We start from the raw sequence: 22,977 nt of genomic DNA, 5'->3' as shown, positions 1-22,977 counted from the left end.
CGGCAAATGTCACCAAGAAGACAGTCAACGAGCAACTGACCATTTCCCTCCAAGCAAACACCTCCAGGCAACCTGCCCCAGTCCATCTTCCACAGTAATCACCCCACTGCAACAGCCCTTATTGCCACCACCAACGACATCTTGGACCCTGCTCAACAATGGTGAGACCACCACCCTCACCCCCTCGACCTCTCAACGGCATTCTACACCATGTGCTACCACACTGTCAGATCACACATCTCCAACACTAGGATCCAGAGGAGGAACCAGGATGAAATCGCCAAGTACCTCACCAGCAAGGCCCGGGGAGTCTGCCTCGTCCCTTCAGCACGTAGTACACTGGGGTCATCGGACCCAGGGCTCATCTCTCAGCCTGACAATCTACAATGTCTCCATGACCCCCCTCTCCACCATCACATGCACACACAACCTCATCATCATGTCCTATGCCATGGACACCCAGCTGCTCCTCACCCTCACCAAAGACCCAGCCACTCCCAGGCCCAACCCTCAAGAAGGCATGAGGTTCGTTGACAAATGGATGAACATCAGCCACCTGAGGCTGGACTTGGACTAGACTGAGGTCATCATCTGAGGATTGTCCCCTTACGGCTGGGACAACTCCTTGTGTCACACCGGGCTGGGCAGCGCACCAGCACACAGTGGCCACGCACACAAGCACGTGTTCCTCGTACACTCCTTGCTCACAATAACCATGCAACTCAACACCATCTCTACCTCATGCTACAACTTCCTCCGCATGCTGCAAATGATCTTCAGATAGATCCACTCCTAGGCAAGACAGACAGTCACCCAGGTCCAGGACACCAGCCGGCTCAACTACGGCAAACACCCTCTATGCAGGAACAAGAGCCTGACTCCAGGAGGGCTTGTGCACATCCAGGGTGCATCCACACACCTTATCCTCAACATCCCCTGCCACAGCCACATGACCGTCTACCTGAGATACCTACAATAGGCTCACTGTCAACTGCAGGATGACCATCAGACTCCTCAGCCACACTCAGGAGGCACTCCACAACCCCAGCCCCAAAGACGAACATGTACGTCTCCCATCCAACACCCCATTGCCCCAACTCTGTCCAGCCAACCTTGCTCTGGGCACCATTCATCACATCCACAGTACAACTGCATGCAGGAGATAGTTCTCCCAGATCACCAAACAGACCTGGTACTCCCTCCCTGGGCACCTGCACATGACCCATGACCTCTACGCCTTCATAAAACTCTTCCAAAACTGTCTGTCCGAGCAGTATGGCAAGCCCCCCCTCAGCAGCTTAAAACCATCACGGGTGAGTATTGTGCTCCATGTATGTATTTGATGTTTTATTGTGACCTATGTGTGTCCTCGACCAGACTCAGATCCCAGTGTATGGATGGCTTGAGTTTGTTCCACACTCTGGCATACTTTGACATATCCCCACACTTATGTTGTTGACTCATGCTAAATGACTGCAACATCAATTTTGCTTGTGATTGTTTTGTTTATTTATCTGTCTTGTGCGTGAATCGTAAGTGATAGGTGCTGTACAACAATGCCGGGAATCCAAAGTTCACAGATGGAGATGTGATGCCTTGCAGTTTGAGTCAACAGAGTCCAGACCACAGTGCTTGGCATCATTGTTCAAACTGCAACCAGCAAGTCCATGTGGGAGAGTAGGACAGTCAATGAGGTGATGCTGTTGCACACAAAGTCAACGTGCCAGACCAGGTGACCTGGGAGATGCACATGGCCCACTGCCTCTCACTGTCTTTTCCGTGGACGACCCACCTTCCTTAGGGGACCCTCATATGCAGGCCTTGACGATGCATGGTATGCTCTGTCGGACGATTCCTCCTCCTCCTCCCTCCCTGTGCCTGTTGGCGGTCTTCACCTAGAAGTGTCTTGCCTGGTGACACAGGGAGCGTGCTCCATGTTGTCTGCGATCAGTCAGAGGGAATGGCTTATGTCGCTTTGCACCGCCAGGAACTCAGCAAGTCTTGCCTCTATTCATCCTTGGTGTTCTTGTTGACTGGCGTGTTGCTCGGCCTGCAGGTTTTTGGTCTCTGTGAGGGTCCCCACTACCTGGCTGAACTCCCTGGTGTCCAGCCGGTATGCCTCCATGATGTTGCGTAGTTCAGACATACCGGGCCCTACAGCTGGCTGGTCAGGTTCTCGCCTCTGCCTGCCGCCACTCCCACCACCCCTGCCCACATGAGCCTGGCCTGCCGTTGTGGGCACATTGGGTCGATGGGACCCCTGAGGGAGGGCAGTGGTGGTGTTGTCTGCCACCGCCTGGGTGTCCGGCGAACCTTGTCCCTCATTGTCAGACTGGCTCAGTTGTTGACTTTGGGCAGGGCTCTCAGATGTCTGCTGGGATGTGGCAGGAATGGTGGTGGTGGTTGGTGCAGATGTTCCTGATCCAGGTGCTGCACGGGTTTGGGCCCCAGAGGTGCCAGGTTGGTCGGGGTCATCCATGGAGTGTTTGTCGCTGTCGGTGGGATAAGGGTCCTGCGGAGCCTCGGACTGTGATTTATCTCCCCCATTGTTGGGGGTAGATTCCGCACCTTGCCCTGTGGGTGTGAGAGACAGACAATGTTAAAGCCATTCAATGCAACATCCATTTTTCATACACATTGTAGTTGGCACTGTTCCACCTGATAGTTGTCTATGCTTTGGATTGTCCTCAATGCTCACTTGTGGATGGGTATGTTGTGGGGTCAGTTGATCTGTGCTCAGGAGTCAATGACATGTGGGGACATATTTACAATAACTGGTACAGCCCTGCATATCAGCAGGGATTCGCCAGTCATTGTGCACCACAGCTATGCCAGCATGGATGCGACATATTTACAATCCGGAGTACCATGGGGGATAAACGGCACAGCTGCGTCACGCATCTGTGCCGTAGAAGTGGCGCATTGCTGGAGTTGCGTCACCGGCGCAACGCAGCTCCAGCAATGCTCTGTGGGGCCCTATCTGCACTATGCCTTGTCAATCCTTTTGCCTGCTTCAAGCATGAGCTGGGTTTTGACGCAGCATGTGGTTAAAAGTGACTGAGTGAAATCTTGTAGATTTCACTCAGCCACTTTTAAGAGGCGTTGCTGTGCCGGAATGGGCATGGGCATCCACAGAAATGATTCTAGGGGTGGGCAAATTTTTAACTTCATCACCATCCCCCTTGCACCCTTCTCACCACTGCCTTACACCCTTCTCCCCTCTGCCTTGCACCCTTCCCCCCCTTGCATTCTTCTCACCCTCCCCCTTGCACCCTTCTCCCCCACCCCCTTGTACCCTGCTCCACCTCCTCATTGCACCCTTTTCTACCTTGCACCCTTCTCCCCTCTGCCTTGCACCCTTCTCCCCTCTGCCTTGCACCCTTCTTTCCCTCCCCCTTGCACCCTTCTCGCCCTACCCCTTGCACCCTTCTCCCCCCTGCCTTGCACCCTTCTCCCCTTTGCCTTGCACCCTTCTCGCCCTCTGCCTTGCACCCTTCTCATCCTCCCCCTTGCACCCTTCTCCCCCTCCCCCTTGTACCCTGCTCCATCTCTGCCTTGCACCCTTTTCTAATTTGCACCCTTCTCCCCTCTGCCTTGCACCCTTCTCCCCCTCCCCCTTGTACCCTGCTCCACCTCCATCTTGCACCCTTTTCTACCTTGCACCCTTCTCCCCTCCCCCTTGCACTCTTCGCCCCTCCCTCTTCTACCCTGCTCCACCTCCGCTTTGCACCCTTTTCTATCTTCTCCGCCTTGCACCCTTCTCCCCTCCACCTTGCACAGTTCTTGCCCTCCACCTTGCACCCTTCTCCCCCTCTACCTTGTACCCTTCTCCCTCTCAGCCGTGCACCCTTCTCCCCCCACCTTGCACCCTTCTCCCCTCCGCCTTGCACCCTTCTTCCTCTATGCCTTGCACCCTTCTCTACCTTGCACCCGTCTCCCCTCCACCTTGCACCCTTCTCGCTCTCTGCCTTGCACACTTCTCGGCCACCCCCTTGCACCCTTCCCATCCAATGGAGGGGGCTGTCACCTGGAACAATGGCACCATTTCAAAAGCATGATGGACTAGGGCCGGACCTGACTGGGCCCACACCAGACGCACTGGCGATCCATGGGGGGCCACGAGCCACCATTGCCCTCATTTCCCCCCTTGCAGACGCCCCTGCAATTGGGTCTGATTTGGAGTCCCACAATGCATTTTGTGACACCCACCCTCCCAGCATACCGGACGTCTTTTGCAAAGGATCATGGTTTGTGTGTGTGGGCCCTTTTTATTGGTCCATTTGTGGGTGGGCCTTAGTTTGAATTTTTGGTGGGTATGTTATAAGGGGTGGTTCTGAGTTAGCCCCTCTGTTTGCCTGTTTGGATCTGGCCAGGACATTCATTTCCATGGATTGTACACTGGAGACGTGTTTTGTGGTGTTGTATGAGTCGTTTTCACCCTCCTTGTGCTGTTTTACAGTGTCAGCATGGCTCAGTACGGCTTGTTTACTTGCATTTGCTTCTGTTTATTTGTGTGTGCAACGCAACGTTCACGCGGTATGAGTCGTTTTCTACCTCCTGGTGCTGTTTTTAGGGGTTCACGTGCGCTTCGTTCAGGGGGGGATTCGTCTCGTATTTGATTTTGTGGCTCACTCAAACGCAACGTTTTTACGGGGTTTGCGTGCACTTTGTTCAGGGGGTTCGTCTCGTACTTGATTTTGTGGCTCGCTCATATGCAACGTTTTTACGGGGTTCGCGTGCGCTTCGTTCGGTGTGGGTTCATCTGGTATTTGATTTTGTGGCTCGCTCATACGCACGTTTTCCGTACAAATCGCAGCTCATACGCAACGTTTTTTCGTACGAATTGCATTCTGATTCCCCGGTCTGGATCGCACTTGTCGGGTCATGCAGCATGTTTACGATTCGTACGGTTCACTTTCAGGGTCCGTATCGTACGGATTTTCCCTTGATTTTCGTATGGTTCGCAAAGATTCGGATGTATTTTTTACCTACGGATCGTACTACGAGATTCAGACGGATTTGTACGATTCGCACGGAAACAGCTATGAATTATTTTCCCGAATCGGAATCCACCCCTGTATGTTGTTACTATCCCAGGATGCTGTCTTTGAACATATCTTGGATCTGGCCTATTGATAGTGAAACCCTGTGTTTTGTTCAGGTATCGATTTTGACAGTTGTTTGCATCTGTGGGCCAAAGCAACCATTTTTTCCATTCTGGATCTGATATGTTGTGGTGCAAAATATTATGTACGTCAACCTCCCTCCGTGTAGTGGTGCTATCACTTGTAGGAATAGGTATGGTCGAGTGTTCATGTCTTTGATATTGGCTAACACAAGGCAAGACGTTTGTTGGACAGTGTAATTCAAAAACATAATTTGCTCAGGGAAGATACAGGCTCTAAACAAAGCTTTTACCCCCTGCACTTGCCAATCTTTTGTACTCCTGACAGTTTTTGTCTCAATGTTGTCTTTCCAAAAGTCGAAACCCTTTCTAGACAGTTGGGCAATGAAAACTGCAGAATAAATCTGTTTTGTATTTGTTAACATATTTTTCATTCCTGTTTTGTTCACATTTTTAAAATAAAATGATTCAGCATTAGATATATTGAACCCTGGAAAATATGGAAATTTCATAGCAAAAGTTTTTGAGCTACCCTTTGGAGGTGTAGGACAATGATCCCATTGGTTATACATATATACATTTCTAGGCATTGCAGATTTGTGCAGGAAATGATGACCATAATGGTTATACCAATACATTTGTTCATAGTCTGATGAACCATCTAAATATTCATAATCTGTGAATACTGCAGACATTTCTAGATCAGACATCATGTTATTAACAGTCTCAAAGTCCCAAGTATCAGAAAAAGTACTAGAGGTAATAAAGTCACTTAATGAAATCTTGAATAAGTGTGGAGTCTTCAAAAGCTATGATGGGCCAAAAATGTCATATTCAGTTCTGTTCCACACTAAACCATCCAGTATAGGTACGGCTGTGATATTCACTTCTGACAAGTCTCTTTGTTCACGAAGGGATGATTTGTGTGGCTGGAGAAGTAAGTTCACTTTTTTACTTGCTGTGTCCATTTGAATATATCTTCCATTTATCAGCATACCCAGAGTTATTACCTGAGCTAACCAAAGTAGAAAGAAGAATATTCCCAAAACAATCTATGGTCAAATCCATGGTGAGACCAAATACGTCTTTTTCAGGAGATGAAAAAAGTCTGTCTTTGTGCTGGCATCATTGCAGGTTCGCTGGGATCTTCAGAAAATGCATCAAAGTTAATAAAATAGCCAGAGGCCGTTCTGTCAATGATTGGAATTGCATCAGGATTCGTTGACATCGCTGGAACCACTTGATCACTTGTTACTTCTTTGTAGACAGGTTCATCAGGACAAACTGCTATTTGGGTCTCAGTAGGGGCAAGTTCCATAGCTTTGTTGCTTAGTCCTTCATTTCTCACTGTAACATCTTCAAAGGTGATGAGTCTCTCAGTTTGAATCTCTTGGATTGTAGCTAGAGGAGTGTGTCCGCTATATTGTAAGAATCCACGAGGCCAACTGCTTAGTATCGGCCAAATTGTGTGGTTTGATCAGGTCGATGGACACAAATATTTTCTCCTTTTTACCAGCAAGGGGCGGCAGTAGTACTGTTATTGAACAGTGGATTGTTAGGACAGGTACTGGTTGTTTGTAAGAAGGCCCAAATTCCTTCTTGTCCGCGATATTTTCTCTGACTAGATCACCAAGCTTTGGGATCCAGACAGGCCTTTCATGGGACAGTTGGTTTTTCCCCAGTGGTGGTTGCTGCATGTTGCTTAGTTTTTATCTTAGTTCATTTAAGTCCTGTAAAACAGCCAAGCGATCTTTGATATCAGATTTCTTATTTTCCACCATTGTTCCATGACAATCAAGATCCAGAACCAACATTCTTGTCCCAAATAGGACCTCAGATGGAGTGACACCCCCTAGAGAACTTCTTGGCAAATTGTTTAAAGACCGTTGGACCCCATAATGATGTTTGACACACCCATCACCCGAACCTAATACCCTAGCTGTTATAGATTGCTTTATGTCCCGGTTTTTTCTTTTCAAAACAGAATTTCCCTCAGGATGGAATGGAGAATAACGTAATTCAACTCCCAAACTGGCCATGGCTTCTTTGTAAGCTCGAGAGATAAACGCAAGGCTCTGGTCAGCGTATATTGTGCCTATTGCATATATGCCGATAAAGACTCGCAAATCTTTTATAACAGTTCGAGCGTCAGCCGAGCGCTGAGGCCATATCCAAAGGAACCTTGATTTAGTGTTTGTGGGACTGCATTCGTCCAGAGGGACGCCTGCACATAGATAGTCTACTGCTGTCTAACAATGGTGTCTGTACTGGGCTGGCTATGCTGTAGTCAGTTATCCGGTGGTGTTCTGTCCTGCAATCTCTATTGCAGTTTATGCAGTTAATGAAGAAGATGTGAATATGTGCATTCATCCCTGGCCACCATTATATCTCCTTTAATGCTAATATTGTTCTAGAGGTCTCCTGATGTATCAGACCCTCTCCCATATGTGCTTTGTACATCAAAGCGGTCCTAAATTCCATGTTTTTAATTACTCTGTCGCACAATCCAGGGATTCGAGCAAACAGAATGCTATTCGCATCGATTATATATGAGTATTTGAGTGGAAACTTTTTAAGTAACGCTCCACCGCTGTCTTTCCTTGAAGCATTGACAGCCAGTATTATTTCACTATCTATTTTCATTTTTGAACGAGTGATTGCAGCTATGGAAGCCATTCGCACAGCCCCCTTTGCGACTTCATCAGCCAATAAATTCCCTTTAACGTGAACGCCATCAGGTTGATGACTCAGCGTTTGTGTCACATGAGTGGTTTGTAGTTCATTTCGCAACTGAACTACTTGCTCCCAAAGAGTTTTGTGTTTGATTGTGCCACCTTTTGCATCTTTGAAACCGTTATGAAGCCAATTCTGCCGATTTTCATTGTAAGATTGAACACAGTAAAAGAAATCGCACACTATGAGTTTGGGGAATTGGCAATCTGTATTTTCAAGTGCCTTTATGAAGCCTGAAATTCAGCTCGCAGAGCTGCACAATCTCCTAGATATTGGGTTTTTGTGACCAAAGGTCTGAATTTACCATCCAGCATACGACCTTCAACGATAGCGCATGTGCACTACATGCTTGCTTACCCCTCCGAAGCAGGTTGTGCAGATTTGTCAGTATATATTATACATTTCTACTGATCAAGAGGTAGAATTTCAGTAGGCAGAGGACATGTGTGATTGTATTGCAGGAATGCTTGTGTTTTTCAATAAGGATCAAAAACATATTCAACATTAGTTGCTGCAATATAATTAACCCATTGTATCCATCTTGGATGTAAAGCTTTTGCATTCGGAATGCTCGCTTTTGTAACTGCCTCTAAGGCTGGCACAGGTGTTACGACCACAATGCCTTTCCCTTGTGCTAGGGCTCTTTCTTTTGCTACAGCGGTTTGAACTGCTGTCAGAACTTTTTCTGTCGATGTAAACTTCATTTCTACTTGCATGTACAAATGAGATTTGTATGCAATTGGTACTTTTTCACTTTCGTTAAAAGTTAAGTAGGTGAATCCGCATTGACCCGGAATGATTCGGATCACTGAGTTGCGTACGTTTACGCGTGTTTGTAAATGTTTTGTTGCTAACATGTCTGTTTGTAGTATACGCAAATTTTCTGTGTGTTCTTTTGTCCAATTTATTGTTTTAAAATCAGGTTTATTAATTCGTAGTGAGGTTTTTGCATAGTTTAGAATGTAAGTTCCTCCAAAATCAGGAAACCTAGAATCGATTGTAAGTTTTTGGAGGTTGGAGCAGTGAACGGATCACTGACAGAATATCGACAGTCAAAATATCGACTTGCAAAAATATCGAGGTAAAAATATAGAATGCCAGAATATCGACTTCCTATCTACAAACAGGTAAGTACGAAAATATCGACTCCAAAATATCGATAGGACAAAATATAGACAGTCAAAATATCGAATTTTTTAAAAATCTTAAAAGTAATTTAAAACTAATATAATAATAAATATAACTAATTTAAACCTACTTAAAATACCTAAATACACTTAAAATTGATAAATAATTGATGTTACTTAAAAAACAAATGTTTAAAACATATATATATATATATTTATATATATATATATGTATATATGTATATATATATATATATATATTCAAACCAGGTTGGTTCAAGTCTCCTTCCGTGTTTGGCGCTTCTTGCAGGTGCGTGGCTTCATGCGGTGGAACCAAACCGCTTAATTATCCAAACTGAGTCTCCCAAAGAATACAAGATCCCCCGGAAAACAAATGAAGCCGCCACTCCAGTCACTCGATTTGTGTGAGACAACTAATTTATTCTTAAATCCTCTGCAGCATTATTCACAGCACAAAAAACCAACGCGTTTCGTTAGCTCCCCACTAACTTGATCACGGTTGTTTCAAACACTGTTTGCTGGTTGTGTTTTAAAATGGGAGTTCCCGCCCACCTAGGTCACATGATTACACCAATCTGTTTACTATCACAGTGGTATTCTGGGATCTGTAGTTTACATTTCAAATAAATGTAAACATCACACAATTTATCACAAGCTTTAAACCCATTCCTTATGTTATGGTTCCCTCATTCCCTGCTATACTGAGTTTAAACACCCTTAAATGTTTATTTCTATGTGAATGTGGTATTTAAACAATTTTTAAACAAAAACAGCGAAAAAGACGCTGAGGGCTACTTAGCTCTCCTGAACCTAGATGTGGAGGAAGAAAATGAAATAACTTTGGAAGCAGCAATACCACAACTAGGGGCAGGAATCAGCAAAATGAAGGCGAAGTCAAAATTTTACCCACAACTCATTCCTGGAAACAAAATTGACATCTTCCAAGAGGCAGTAATACAGGAACTATATAACATCCCCAAAACTCAATTCAAAGATAACCTAACCCAACAAGAACGAAAAGCATTGGCAACCCTAATCAATGACAAAAACTTGGAAATAAAAATGGCAGATAAAGGGGGCAACGTGGTTATTTGGGACAAGGATTTATATACGGAGGAAGCGATGAGTCAATTAACCAACCCCGTGTATTATGAACAATTATAAAACACAACCAGCAAACAGTGTTTGAAACAACCGTGATCAAGTTAGTGGGGAGCTAACGAAACGCGTTGTTTTTTTGTGCTGTGAATAATGCTGCAGAGGATTTAAGAATAAATTAGTTGTCTCACACAAATCGAGTGACTGGAGTGGCGGCTTCATTTGTTTTCCGGGGGATCTTGTATTCTTTGGAAGACTCAGTTTGGATAATTAAGCGGTTTGGTTCCACCGCATGAAGCCACGCACATGCAAGAAGCACCAAACACGGAAGGAGACTTGAACCAACCTTGGTTGAATATTGTGAATTCCTTTCGTGGTGCTCATCGCAACCTAAACAGAAACCGAGGGAAGCAGATTCGAGAAGTGCGTGCGGAGGACGGGAAACCCATGCTGCCCGGAGACTACATCTGAGGTAAGAAGGGATCCCCCTCTCTCCTTCTTGTTACTGACACGAAAGGGCGTCAGATGTGCACATTTCCCCACGGAGTTCAAACAAAAGCATAAGGAAAGCCTAGCGATTCAGCAGCGGCATTACAAACAATGGGAGCAGTTTAACACGTACAATTGGAACTAGCGCGGCACACACAGCGGGAACCTCGCATTTTTCCTTTGAAATTCGTAATCACGACGCGGGTAAACATCACCCCATTAAGTGTAAAGCCGGCAGCCACTATAGAGACACAAAGACATTAAAAAAGATAATTGATCCTAAACAGCACATGGCAGCAGTAGTAAAATGGAGAAAAGAGAAGCCAAAAGAAAGGAACATATAACAAGCATGTTCGAAAAGGGAAATATGGAGAAAGTTCAAACTAAACAAAGTGAAACACCGAAAGATGACATAAAAAGCAAAATAAGACATTGGGAAAAACTGAACAGAAAAGAAATCAATAAATCTTGGGAATTGATAGCATTACAAAAATACCTGGAAGCGGAAAGAGTTCCAAGGGGACTCAGAATCATGCTGATGCCAAGTCAACAGGATGTTACTAACGAACTATTACAGGAATGGGGGGCATTCATTTTGAATTCTTCACTGGGCTTGATAAAGATATTAGTCAAGCATATTGAAATTGCCCTGGACAAAATAAAGGAACAACTTAAGGAAGTGGAAAAAGAACTAGAAGCCTTAAAATTAAATCAAGAAATGACAAAATTCAAAGAGGACTTGGAAAAACAAATAGATCAACATGAGGAAACTGTGAGATTGAGGAAACATAACAAATTTGTTAGAGATGCAAACGATTATTCGGAAGGAAGAATTTTCACATTCGCCCGAAAATATGATCCCTTCAAAAAACAATCGGATACAAGAACTATCTCATCCTCCAATCTGTCTTCAATCACATCCAATGAACCAACAGAAGAAGATTTAACCTTGGATGATGTACAGAGGCGTTTTTTAGGGGATATGCGCCACGTGCTCCAACAACGACAGTGGGAGCAGGAGCAGGGGGCGCCAAGACAAATGCGAGGAAGAGGAAGAGGTCGAGCAAGATCATGACAACCCAGACAAAGAAACCAACAACAAAAAAAACCAGAAGAGGCTGGAGGAGAAAGCGCACAAAATCAACAGAGTGGGATAGAAACGAGGGGCATGAAACAGAAGAGGGGCAAATGAATGAAGAACTACAAGTGGTCAATTTGTCCAAGAGGGAGATATCACCAGCGGAAACAGCCTTACAAAAGAGAGGCATCAATTTTTGTCCAACAAGAAAGATGGACTTGGCACAAACAAGGATAGATCTTTATTTGTACATTCGGAAAATTAAGCTGGCAAAACACTTCCTAGAGAGAAAAAACAAGCCTCAAATTGACAGAACCCCCCAAAACCCGTCCTCAAATCTGAGTGTAAAAGACGCTGAGGGCTACTTAGCTCTCCTGAACCTAGATGTGGAGGAAGAAAATGAAATAACTTTGGAAGCAGCAATACCACAACTAGGGGCAGGAATCAGCAAAATGAAGGCGAAGTCAAAATTTTACCCACAACTCATTCCTGGAAACAAAATTGACATCTTCCAAGAGGCAGTAATACAGGAACTATATAACATCCCCAAAACTCAATTCAAAGATAACCTAACCCAACAAGAACGAAAAGCATTGGCAACCCTAATCAATGACAAAAACTTGGAAATAAAAATGGCAGATAAAGGGGGCAACGTGGTTATTTGGGACAAGGATTTATATACGGAGGAAGCGATGAGTCAATTAACCAACCCCGTGTATTATGAACAATTACCAAAAAATCCAATGGATCAAATAAAGAGAGAGATAGATCAAAAACTCACGACTTGGGAAAGCAGAAATCTCATTGATTATGAGGAAAAGAAATATCTCACGGTTGATTTCCCACGTACAGCCACAATGTACTTCTTGCCAAAGATTCATAAAGATCCTACTAGACCACCAGGAAGACCGATTGTATCGGCAAATGGTTCGTTGATGGAACCAATGGGGAATTTTATTGATTTTTTTCTGAGACCCTATGTAGAGGATTTGAAATCATACCTCAAGGATACAACAGACTTTTTATGTACATTATCCAATCTAAAATGGCAAGAAAATTATCTTCTGATATCGATGGATGTCATCGCGTTGTACACGAACATTGACAATGACTTGGGCGTGGATGCGTGTAAATATTTTCTAAAACAACGCAACATACACTACAAGGAACATAATGAAATGTTGTATGAAATGATCACCCTGATGCTAACAAATAACATCTTCCTCTTCGGCGAACAACTCTATCGTCAGCGCAACGGCGCAGCGATGGGCTTCTCATTCAGCCCAAGCTATGCTTGCATAGCTATGGGATGGTGGGAGGAGGAGATAGCCTGGAACTCCCAAAACTCGAGATTCACCCGACACATTATACAATGGAAAAGATTCATTGATGACTTGTTTATAGTGTGGGACGGAAGCGAGAAGGAGTTTGATGAATATTTTGAGCTTTTGAATAACAGTATACCGGGATTGAAATTCACCTATACAAAAAGCAGGGAACGCCTATCTTTCCTAGACACAGAGGTATACGTAAGAAATAACAAAGTGGAGACAACATTGCATAGAAAGGTAACGGCTACAAACTCCACCCTTGAAGCTACGAGTTTCCATCAACCTGCCTTGATCTCAAGTATACCCTACGGAGAATTTCTTCGAATTAAACACATCTGTAGTGAGTGCACAGAATGGGAAAAACACAGCGCAATAACAATGAATAGATTCCGGAAAAGAAAGTATGGGAAAAACTTGACTAAAAAATGTTGTGAGAGAGCAAATGATAAACCAAGGGCAGACTGTCTGAAGCCACAAATAAGAGAGAGTACAATGGAAGAACCAATTAGACTCATAATGGATTACAGCAAGGAGTCCAAACAAGTAATCCAAATTCTCAAAAAGAATTGGAAAATACTAAAACTTGACCCGACTATAAGCCAGAAAATGGGAGATCATCCTGTGGTAACATATAGAAGAGTAAAAAACTTGAAAGGCCAATTGATTCATAGCCACTTTGTCAACAAGAAAAAAACATCATGGCTCAAAACCATTGGATTTACCAAATGCTATAATTGCAAAGTCTGCGAGATAGCCAAACCCACCAAACAGACGTGGGTCCCAGGCACTCCACACCACTGGAGTCAAGCTAGCCGGGCTGATGAGAGGTGTTACCTCGAAACCGGTCCGGTCCTCGGATGCTTGATTCCGTTCTGGGAAGGACATGGCTTTTGTAGTTCGGACTGGACTGTTCCCATGGGGCACAGGGTCAGAGCTGATTTGCATATCGCCATTGTCTAACCCAGGGTGGTGTGGAGTGCAAAAAAACGATGGATTTGGGCCCAGATCTTTGGACTGGGTTGAGTGTGTGACATTGATCCACATTCGGTCCATCACCTGTTGTGTTTGCATATTCCGACCTAAGTGCGCTGGGGATGCCCAGACGTGGGTCCCAGGCACTCCACACCACTGGAGTCAAGCTAGCCGGGCTGATGAGAGGTGTTACCTCGAAACCGGTCCGGTCCTCGGATGCTTGATTCCGTTCTGGGAAGGACATGGCTTTTGTAGTTCGGACTGGACTGTTCCCATGGGGCACAGGGTCAGAGCTGATTTGCATATCGCCATTGTCTAACTCAGGGTGGTGTGGAGTGCAAAAAAACGATGGATTTGGGCCCAGATCTTTGGACTGGGTTGAGTGTGTGACATTGATCCACATTCGGTCCATCACCTGTTGTGTTTGCATATTCCGACCTAAGTGCGCTGGGGATGCCCAGACGTGGGTCCCAGGCACTCCACACCACTGGAGTCAAGCTAGCCGGGCTGATGAGAGGTGTTACCTCGAAACCGGTCCGGTCCTCGTGAGGAAATATAAATTTTATGGTCAAGAAATGTTCCCTAACGTGTACCCCACCGTCTCCATGTACAAGCTTAAAGTGCATGTAATTTCCCTCCTGTGCCAGCTATGAAGAGGCAAATACATTTGCGTCCAACGTTAACATGTCCTCTTTCAGATCCACCCTGAATGGGTTGAATATTCCGTTCCTAAGTATGCCTTGCCAACGTCTTTATGTAGTGTACTTTACACGTTTCCCAGCCCAGGCGAAGTAGGCCCTGTATTCTGCCATCAAGCCTTCTCCTGCCTTCTGACTCTAAATGCCTCAGCCTGGGCCTGCCTCTGTACCCGTGACCTTTACCTTACTCCCTGCGCGGCTAACGGCGCTTAGCTCAGCCTGTTGTCTGCCAAGACTGTATTCAACCTTCGAATTATCTGCTCCGCTCCTCAGAAATACATTCCTGCCTACTAGTTCAAGTAAACATCCTTCCAGCTGCAGAGCAAAGGGCCCGGCCTCACTGTCTCCGTGCAAGTAATTCATAGCTCCTGTTACCATGGTAGGCCCATGCCCCTCGCATCTCATGCAGACACGTAGACGCTTATACACGCACTCACAGTCAGTATAGAATAGCCTCTGCCCAAGAGACCTTTCCCTCTAGATAATATGGTTCCCAAACAACAGATATCAGATATGATATAGGTACGAGTTGATCTGACATGCCAGACTTCTGTCTCTTTCCGCTAGTGTAAATGTCAAGTCCCCTGCACTCTCCAGCTCCACGTCAATCACACGTCATGCAGCTGCGTGCGCATCCAGACCTCAGATCTCTGCTGACATTGCAAGATTCTGCTATGTACCCACCTACTTGTGACACTTTCATGTGACGTTTCTAGCACACACCTCTATGTTCACGCCTAGTTCACGCCTTCTAATTACGTATTGCTAACACGTGTGTGCTTTTATCTTGTTTCTCTCAGCTGTTACGCCTACTGTATTGGTATCCATTATATGATTTAAGTATAAAAGTTATGTCTTGTCAATAAAGTATGCTCTATCCCTTCCTGAACCCCAGTGGTGTCAGGAACATGATATCCGGTTCAAGAACCATTCCTTTTTAAGGAATAAACCCCCTAAGAACTCTAACACCACGGACTCTGCGTCTTTCTTTCCGATTGAGTTATTCTAATTTTAGTACTTACATGCATAGAAATTAAGACGGTAATTAAATATTTACCACATTATTTTGGCACCCGAATTGGGACCCCTCCCCCACCTCACGCGCCGGTTGGTGCGTTGCAACCTTTGCCCCCTGCCATAAGTCAAGACGGACAATTACGCGTACCCGCAGGATTTCCTGTATCTCCCTCAGGCCTACGGAGGCGACGGAGACTGCGATCAGCACCCAGACGAGGCGGTGAGGAGTGCGGAGGATCCCGACCAGAGCCTAGCCGAAAGAAGCAAGGTCCGAGGTGTCAAGAGGCCCACCAGTTCCGAAGTATTCACGTATCGAGCCGAGTCGAGTCCAGTCCGGTCCAGTCCAGTCGAGTTTTCCGAGGCCTTCTGTTCCGTGCTTCCCGGTGAGTACCATTGTTGGGGACGCATCTAGACGGGTGCATTATTATGTATCCGGTAAAGACGGGTTTGGGTACACAAACACGGTCTGCACTGTTTTAGACAGTGTATCTGTACTGTTTAGCAGTACATCAGTTATTCAAGTTCTTGCACTGTTCTCCAACAGTGTATCTGTACTGTTTAGCAGTACATCTAGTATCGTGGGTAGTCATATGTGTTCAAAATGTTTTCATGTAATTAATGTCGTGGTATGAGTGATTGTTTGATGTCCATTATTGTGTTTTTGTGTAACTAGCTGTGTTCAGAGTAAGTAACAAGTATCGAGTATCCAGTACCAAGTAACAAGATGCCGTTTTTCAATAAATTAAGACAGATAGGAACTAGGAAGGGGATACTAGAGGAAGAAATTCCTATTCCCCCTAGGGACACTCCTGGAAGTTTTATGTATCATAAGCATGGCTTAGATGCCATACTGTACCTAGATTTATGGGCCGATTATACCAAGCACCTAGAAGAGAGACACAGATGGCCCGTTACAGGAACATGGGATGCCGAGTGCATCATGAAGGTAGAAAAAAGAAAAAGAAAAAGAAAGTGACAGGAATGACTCCTCCGAGGAGGACGGACCTGAAGAACATGACACGGCTAACGAAATGATAGCATATGTAGGTAAGGGAAATTATCTTAGGAAAGGCATTCGTCCAGAAAGCAAGAGAGTTTTCCTCTCTGATATATCAAAACCGAATTCTCCTGAATATCTGTTTCAAGGTACCGATAAAATTCTTCAAGAACAGATGGGGTACCATGTACTCAATTCTATGGATGAACAAGAACTAGCCCGGTCAGCAGTACTATGGGCTGACAATCCTAGCACATACAATGATGAGTAGCACAGACATTTCTGAACCTTTCCCCAGACGAGCAGAAATTAGCTGGTGTATACATGATTCAGCATCTCATCACGTTATACAGACAACAACATTCTGATCCAGGTCCCTTACCAGATACATTAGAAGCGCTACTTATGAATAGATGGAGAGGCCTAAGTACCAGATTAATTCAAATAATTCTAGAACAACGCCGCAGATATAACACTTTCTTAGGCCCACAATATGTTTCAGCTCCGCCCCCAGAAAGAAAAATGTGTCATTTTGACAGGCAGAATCCTTTACGAGAAGTACACCCAGTTATGAATGCCAATAATACCTTGGAACGTGTGTTTGTGTACACACCTTTAACAAAGTTGGAATTGTTAGAAATGAAGAAACTAGTACCCTGTCATGATAAAGACCCTGCAGGTTTTCACCGAGAACTTAAAGACATGTTACTCATGGGAGATTACACGTATACAGATATTATGAAATTGTTAAAAGTACTGCTGCCCACCGGCATTTACGAGAAACTCAAGGAAAAAGAATGGGAGGTGGGAGATAAAAAGATTATCTGGACTGAAATAGAAGACGAGGAAAAAGGCCGTACCCCAGGGCCAGGCCTTGGGGACAAAGCTAAAGCATTACCAGGTTTAATAGTACAGGTTTTGCCAAGATTATTGACAACTAAAAAGGAAGACTGGGACGCAATCTCAGCCTGTAAACAGAAACACGATGAAGATACTAGTGACTTCTATTCGAGATTCGAGAAATGTTTCATTATTAATAGTGGCCTGAAACCAGGTAGCGAGTCATACCCACATCTTTTTGTAACAAAATTAGTCGAGAATTCCCTGACACAAGTTAAGAACCGTGTATATAAAGTTGAAAGTACATGGCAAGCAAATACGCCGTCCCAGATGTTACAAATGTTACAATACCACCAGAATAGAATTAGAGAAGAACAGGATCACGAACAGAGACGTATGAAAGACACGAAAATGAAAATGTTAGTGGCACAGTCAGTTCCAGCCGACGGTCAGAGAAAGGGTGCGACCCAGACAGGTAATTCAGCAGTTCCCGTTAAAGGGACATGCAACTATTGCAAACAGCCAGGTCACTATGTACATGAATGTTCAGTCCTGAAACACAATATAGCAACAGGTAAAACTAAAGAAAGACCGCGTCAGCCTAGACAAGACCAGGTTCAGCCACAGACTTCACAGAATTCACAGCCTGTGCATGCTCCACCACATACAGTACAGACCGCAGCGGTATCACAGCCACTGCCACAGCCCATTGCCGCGACGCAGCAAGTTTCACGACAGATGAACCAGTATGCCCAATCTGATTATCCCGATTATCAGCGATACACATGAAACAGCCTAGAGAGGGAGGTTGGCTTGCCTCTTATTGAGATTCCTGTAGATCAAGAGGGTCCTTATGTACACAGTCAAGTATTGGGAAAAGACCGAAAGTTTTTAATTGACACAGGGGCAAGCCGCACAACAATCAGCCATGATGAAGTCCCAGGGGCACCCCTCTCAGGCTCACAGAATGTTTCCCTTGGTTTTTCAGGACAGCCTATTGTAAATGAAGTATCGAAACCAGTCCCCCTAGCAGTAGGTCCATTATCACGCGTTACAGACCTGTTACTAACGAGATCATGTCCAGAAAACTTGCTAGGTATCAAAACGTTGAAGGCTTTAGGAGCAGTGATATGTTGTTCTCCGGAAGGAGTTAGACTTTTTCTGCGTGACTTTAAGGGTCACTATGTATTACGAGAGTTTGATGTCAGATTGAAAAATGTACCGAAACACCTGTGGGCACAAGGCCCAACCGATGTAGGTTGCATGCACATTACACCATACCGTGTTACACTCAAACCAGGAGTTGTTTTACCACGAATCAGACAATACAAGTTACCACCCGATGCTGTAGTGGCTTTACTGGAAATCATTGAAGAGCTCATTGCCCAAGGAGTGGTCGTAGAAACCGACTCCAATATCTGTAATTCTCCTATCATTCCGATTCTTAAACGTACTGATCCCAATGCACCGCCAGTATATCGGCTGGTGATTGATTTACGAGAACTGAATAAATGCATTGTTCCACAGTATCCTGTGGTTCCCGACATCTCATCCTTATTGACGGCTATTGATTCAGAAGCAACGTTCTTTACTGTAATTGATCTCAAGAACGCCTTCTTCAGTGTAACCATTGATCCAGAAAGCCAATATCTCTTCGGATTCAGTTTAAATGGACGAAGTTTCAAATTTTCACGCGCACCTCAAGGATTTACAGAAAGCCCCAGCATCTATAGCCAAGCACTGAAAAGACAACTTGATTGTATCCAAATGCCAGTTAACACTTCCTTACTACAGTACGTCGATGATCTGCTGATCACCGCACAAAGTGAACCCGAATGTGAACAAGCATCACTGATAGTTTTACATTTTCTGGCCGACAAGGGACACAAGGTGTCTCCTTCGAAGCTACAATTCTGTGTTCAGCAAGTTGTGTACCTGGGTCACTTGCTGTCCAAAGTGGGGAGGCAGCTCACTCCTGATCGCATCCAGTTAATTGTAAACATGCCACAACCCCAGACACAAAAGGAAGTGCGGGCCTTTATAGGCCTCACCTCATACTGCAGACAATGGATTCCTCAATATGCATTTCTAGCTAAACCACTCATTCAGTTGACAACACAGGAGGCAGCGACTTCGACTGCCCTCCCTTGGAAACAGGAACATACACAGGCCTTTGAGGAATTAAAGAAAGCTTTATGTCAAGCACCAGTTTTAGCGACACCATGTTACAGCAAACCTTTTACACTTTTTGTTACAGAACGTGATGGTACAGCGTTGTCTGTCCTCACTCAAGATCAAGCAGGTTCACATAAGCCTTGTGCTTATTTTTCAAGTACATTGGATTCAGTAGCCCAGGCACTCCCTGCGTGCTTAAAATCAGTTGCAGCGACAGCCATAGCAATCAGACAGAGCGACTCAATAGTATTAGGACATCCATTGACAGTACAAGTTCCACATTCTGTAGAGGTCCTTCTAAACCGAACCCAGACTCAACACCTGACTATAGCACGACTGACAGGTTATGAATTAACGCTATTCCAGCCACACATAGAAATCAGACGCTGTAACATTCTAAATCCTGCAACATTGTTACCTTCGATTACGACAGATTCAGCCCAGCATGATTGTATAGAGATCATTAATGCAGTAACGAAGCCCCGACGAGACTTAACAGATGTTCCACTGATAAATCCAGACCTGACACTTTACGTGGACGGTTCATGTATGAGAACAAGCACAGGAGAATTAGTAGCCGCATATGCAGTGACCACTGAAACTGAAGTCAAAGAAACACATCGTATTGATACACTGTCCGCTCAAGCAGCAGAGCTTATCGCTCTGACCCGAGCCTGTATACTAGCCAAGAACAGAAATGTTAACATATACACAGATTCACGTTATGCTTTCGGAGTCGTACACGACTTCGGAGTGTTATGGCAAGAACGAGGTTTCTTGACCTCTCACGGTGCCAAGATTCAACACGGTCCCCTTATTCAAGCACTGTTAGAAGCAATACATTTGCCTTCAGGCATATCCATCATGAAGTGTAAAGCACATACTAAAGTTACAGACTCTATTTCCCAGGGTAACGACCTGGCAGACCAAACAGCAAAACATACAGCATTGACTCACACTCAGACAACGGATGTAACAAAGATCATAGTGCCGACACATTGTATGACAGTTAGGGATCCCACACTAGATGTAATCGATATTCAGACACGTGCTACTCCAGATGAAATCAAGAGATGGACTGAACTACGAGGGATCCAGACAGATCAGGGATGGATGACGAAGGGAAAATCTACATGGTTTCTCCCCGACTCTATGGTTCAAGTCATAATAAATACAGCACATAGTCCAGCACACCTAGGAGAAAAAGCTATGTTAGACAGTTTACAGAATCTCTGGTACAACAAACATTTACGAGCAGCCGCAAAACAGAAAGTGCGTACTTGCATGATCTGTTGTCAGTTCAATCCAGGTAAAAGCGTCCCTGTAGAGCAAGGTGGATTTCATCCTCCCGAATACCCTTTTGAAGTCCTCCAGATGGATTATATCCAGATGGACCGTTGTCGAGGATTCAAGTACGTCCTCGTAGTTGTTTGTGCACTTTCCCGTTGGACCGAAGCATATCCAGTCCCAGATTACACTGCCCCGACCACTGCTAAGCAGCTGGTTCGTGAATTCTTCCCACGGTACGGCTTGCCTCGTATCGTGTACTCAGATAACGGACAGCCATTCTCATCCGAGCTCATGAAGCAGGTTTCACTTCTGTTAGGATACCAGTGGAAATTCCATTGCGTCCGACATCCCGAGGCAGCTGGCCTTGTAGAAAGGCACAATCAGACATTGAAGACACGTCTCGCCAAAATATGTAAAGAGAAAGGGGTCGACTGGATAGTCACCCTGCCAGTTGCACTGTTCTATATGAGAATGGTCCCCCATTCGAGATCAGGACTATCCCCGTATGAGGTGGTCTTTGGCCGACCACCAAATATGTGGGGGACGCCCATGCCTAAGAAAATAACCGATGTTGACTGTAATATGCTGACAGATTACCTTGCCTCCTTGATGTCTGCACTCCAATCATGTCGTTCACAGGTTGCCGCAGCCTTTCCCGACAACACTGATGTGAAGCCACACGATGTCCGTCCTGGTGATACAGTCTTAATACGAAATTTCGACAGGAGGAGTCCGCTGGAGCCTCGCTGGCAGGAGCCGAAGCTCGTCCTTCTGACCACGAGGACTGCAATTAAAGTTGAGGGCCGAAAGGGGTGGATCCATACGAGTCATATTAAAAAATGTAATGAACTGTTGCCAGACCCTGACTCTTCCACCCCCTCAAAGGACTGCCCCGATTCTAGTGACTTTAAAGTTTGCAAGAGAGAGAAAACTCCGCAAGAGGAGTATAAATTAAAATTGCGGTCTAGCAAGTCAGACAGTTTAATTGTTTAAGTCCTCCCCTAGGTGAATCGGTTAAATTAGTTTCTGACATGTATCCCCTAGACCGAGACAGAGAGAGAGAGAGACAACTCAAGAAACGTGCATATTGTAAATCACTTCGTAGTCACTGTATAGTGACATTATTGGTTATGTTTTTTGTAAGCCTTCTGATTATTGCTGCCAGTATATTGTTGCATGTATATTACCCTATCTTCAAGCATACTCAATCTGCTTACAATGTCACTGCCGAACATTCTTTTAGCGAATTACCCCCTCACGAGTTATCTTACAGACTTGCGCTGCGCAACAACACATTCATTAGTATGTTACATCACTCCCATCAGACTAATAATGCTACAAACTGTTGGATATGTGGCCGACTCCCTCCCTATCAGAAATACAAGGGGGTTCTGCCTCTCTTTCCATACCCGTTCACTCACAATGGCTCATGCGGAGCATGGTTTAGATTAATTAATTCTTTAGACTCTGATATTGCTGTTTTCGAAGGAAATTGGGTTTGGGGAAACCTGAACTTAGTTTTGCTTAACGCCTGTTATCCTGACAAGAAGGGACTTCCCACTAGGACAGGAACTGATCTAGAAAATGAAGTATATGGGTTAGGTAATTATACAATTAACCTCATGATTCTTACTGTTGAATCCGAAGCTGCACCAGTTCTCCCTGCTATGTCAGTATTACCAGTCACTGGTGATTTATGTGTCTGAAAGAAGGGTTCAGTACACTTAGGTCATAGTAAATGTACTACTGTGGTCGAATTCAGTGATCAAGGCAGGTCTACATTTAGAGCTACTCGCCATTCCTACTTTGTTTGTGACCATACCGCATACATACGCTTACCTCCAGATTGGGATGGTACCTGTTACATTGCATTCCTTCTGCCACCTGTTTTCCTAGCCCCTCCTGATTATAACAGAAATACAAATCTAGTAACTACTAGACTCCGAAGAGATCTCCCGATTGTCGACTATACTGAAACGACATGGG

The 22,977-nt window shown here is 44.9% G+C and overlaps 1 long non-coding RNA gene across 1 annotated transcript in view; it reads right to left on the bottom strand.

Annotated features, from left to right (window-relative positions):
- Positions 1 to 2,381: 2,381 nt before the first annotated feature.
- LOC147701116 (uncharacterized) overlaps positions 2,382 to 22,977 on the bottom strand; it is a 33,958-nt gene continuing 13,362 nt past the window's right edge. The window contains exon 3 of the long non-coding RNA XR_015297156.1: positions 2,382 to 2,574. This is a non-coding gene — a long non-coding RNA (uncharacterized LOC147701116). The remainder of the gene's footprint in view (positions 2,575 to 22,977) is intronic.

This window comes from Lissotriton vulgaris, chromosome 7 (assembly GCF_964263255.1).
Source record: "Lissotriton vulgaris chromosome 7, aLisVul1.2, whole genome shotgun sequence".
NCBI lineage: Eukaryota > Metazoa > Chordata > Amphibia > Caudata > Salamandridae > Lissotriton > Lissotriton vulgaris.
The sequence above is the reverse complement of the archived record's forward strand: the minus strand, read 5'-3'. Positions and strand labels throughout refer to the sequence as shown.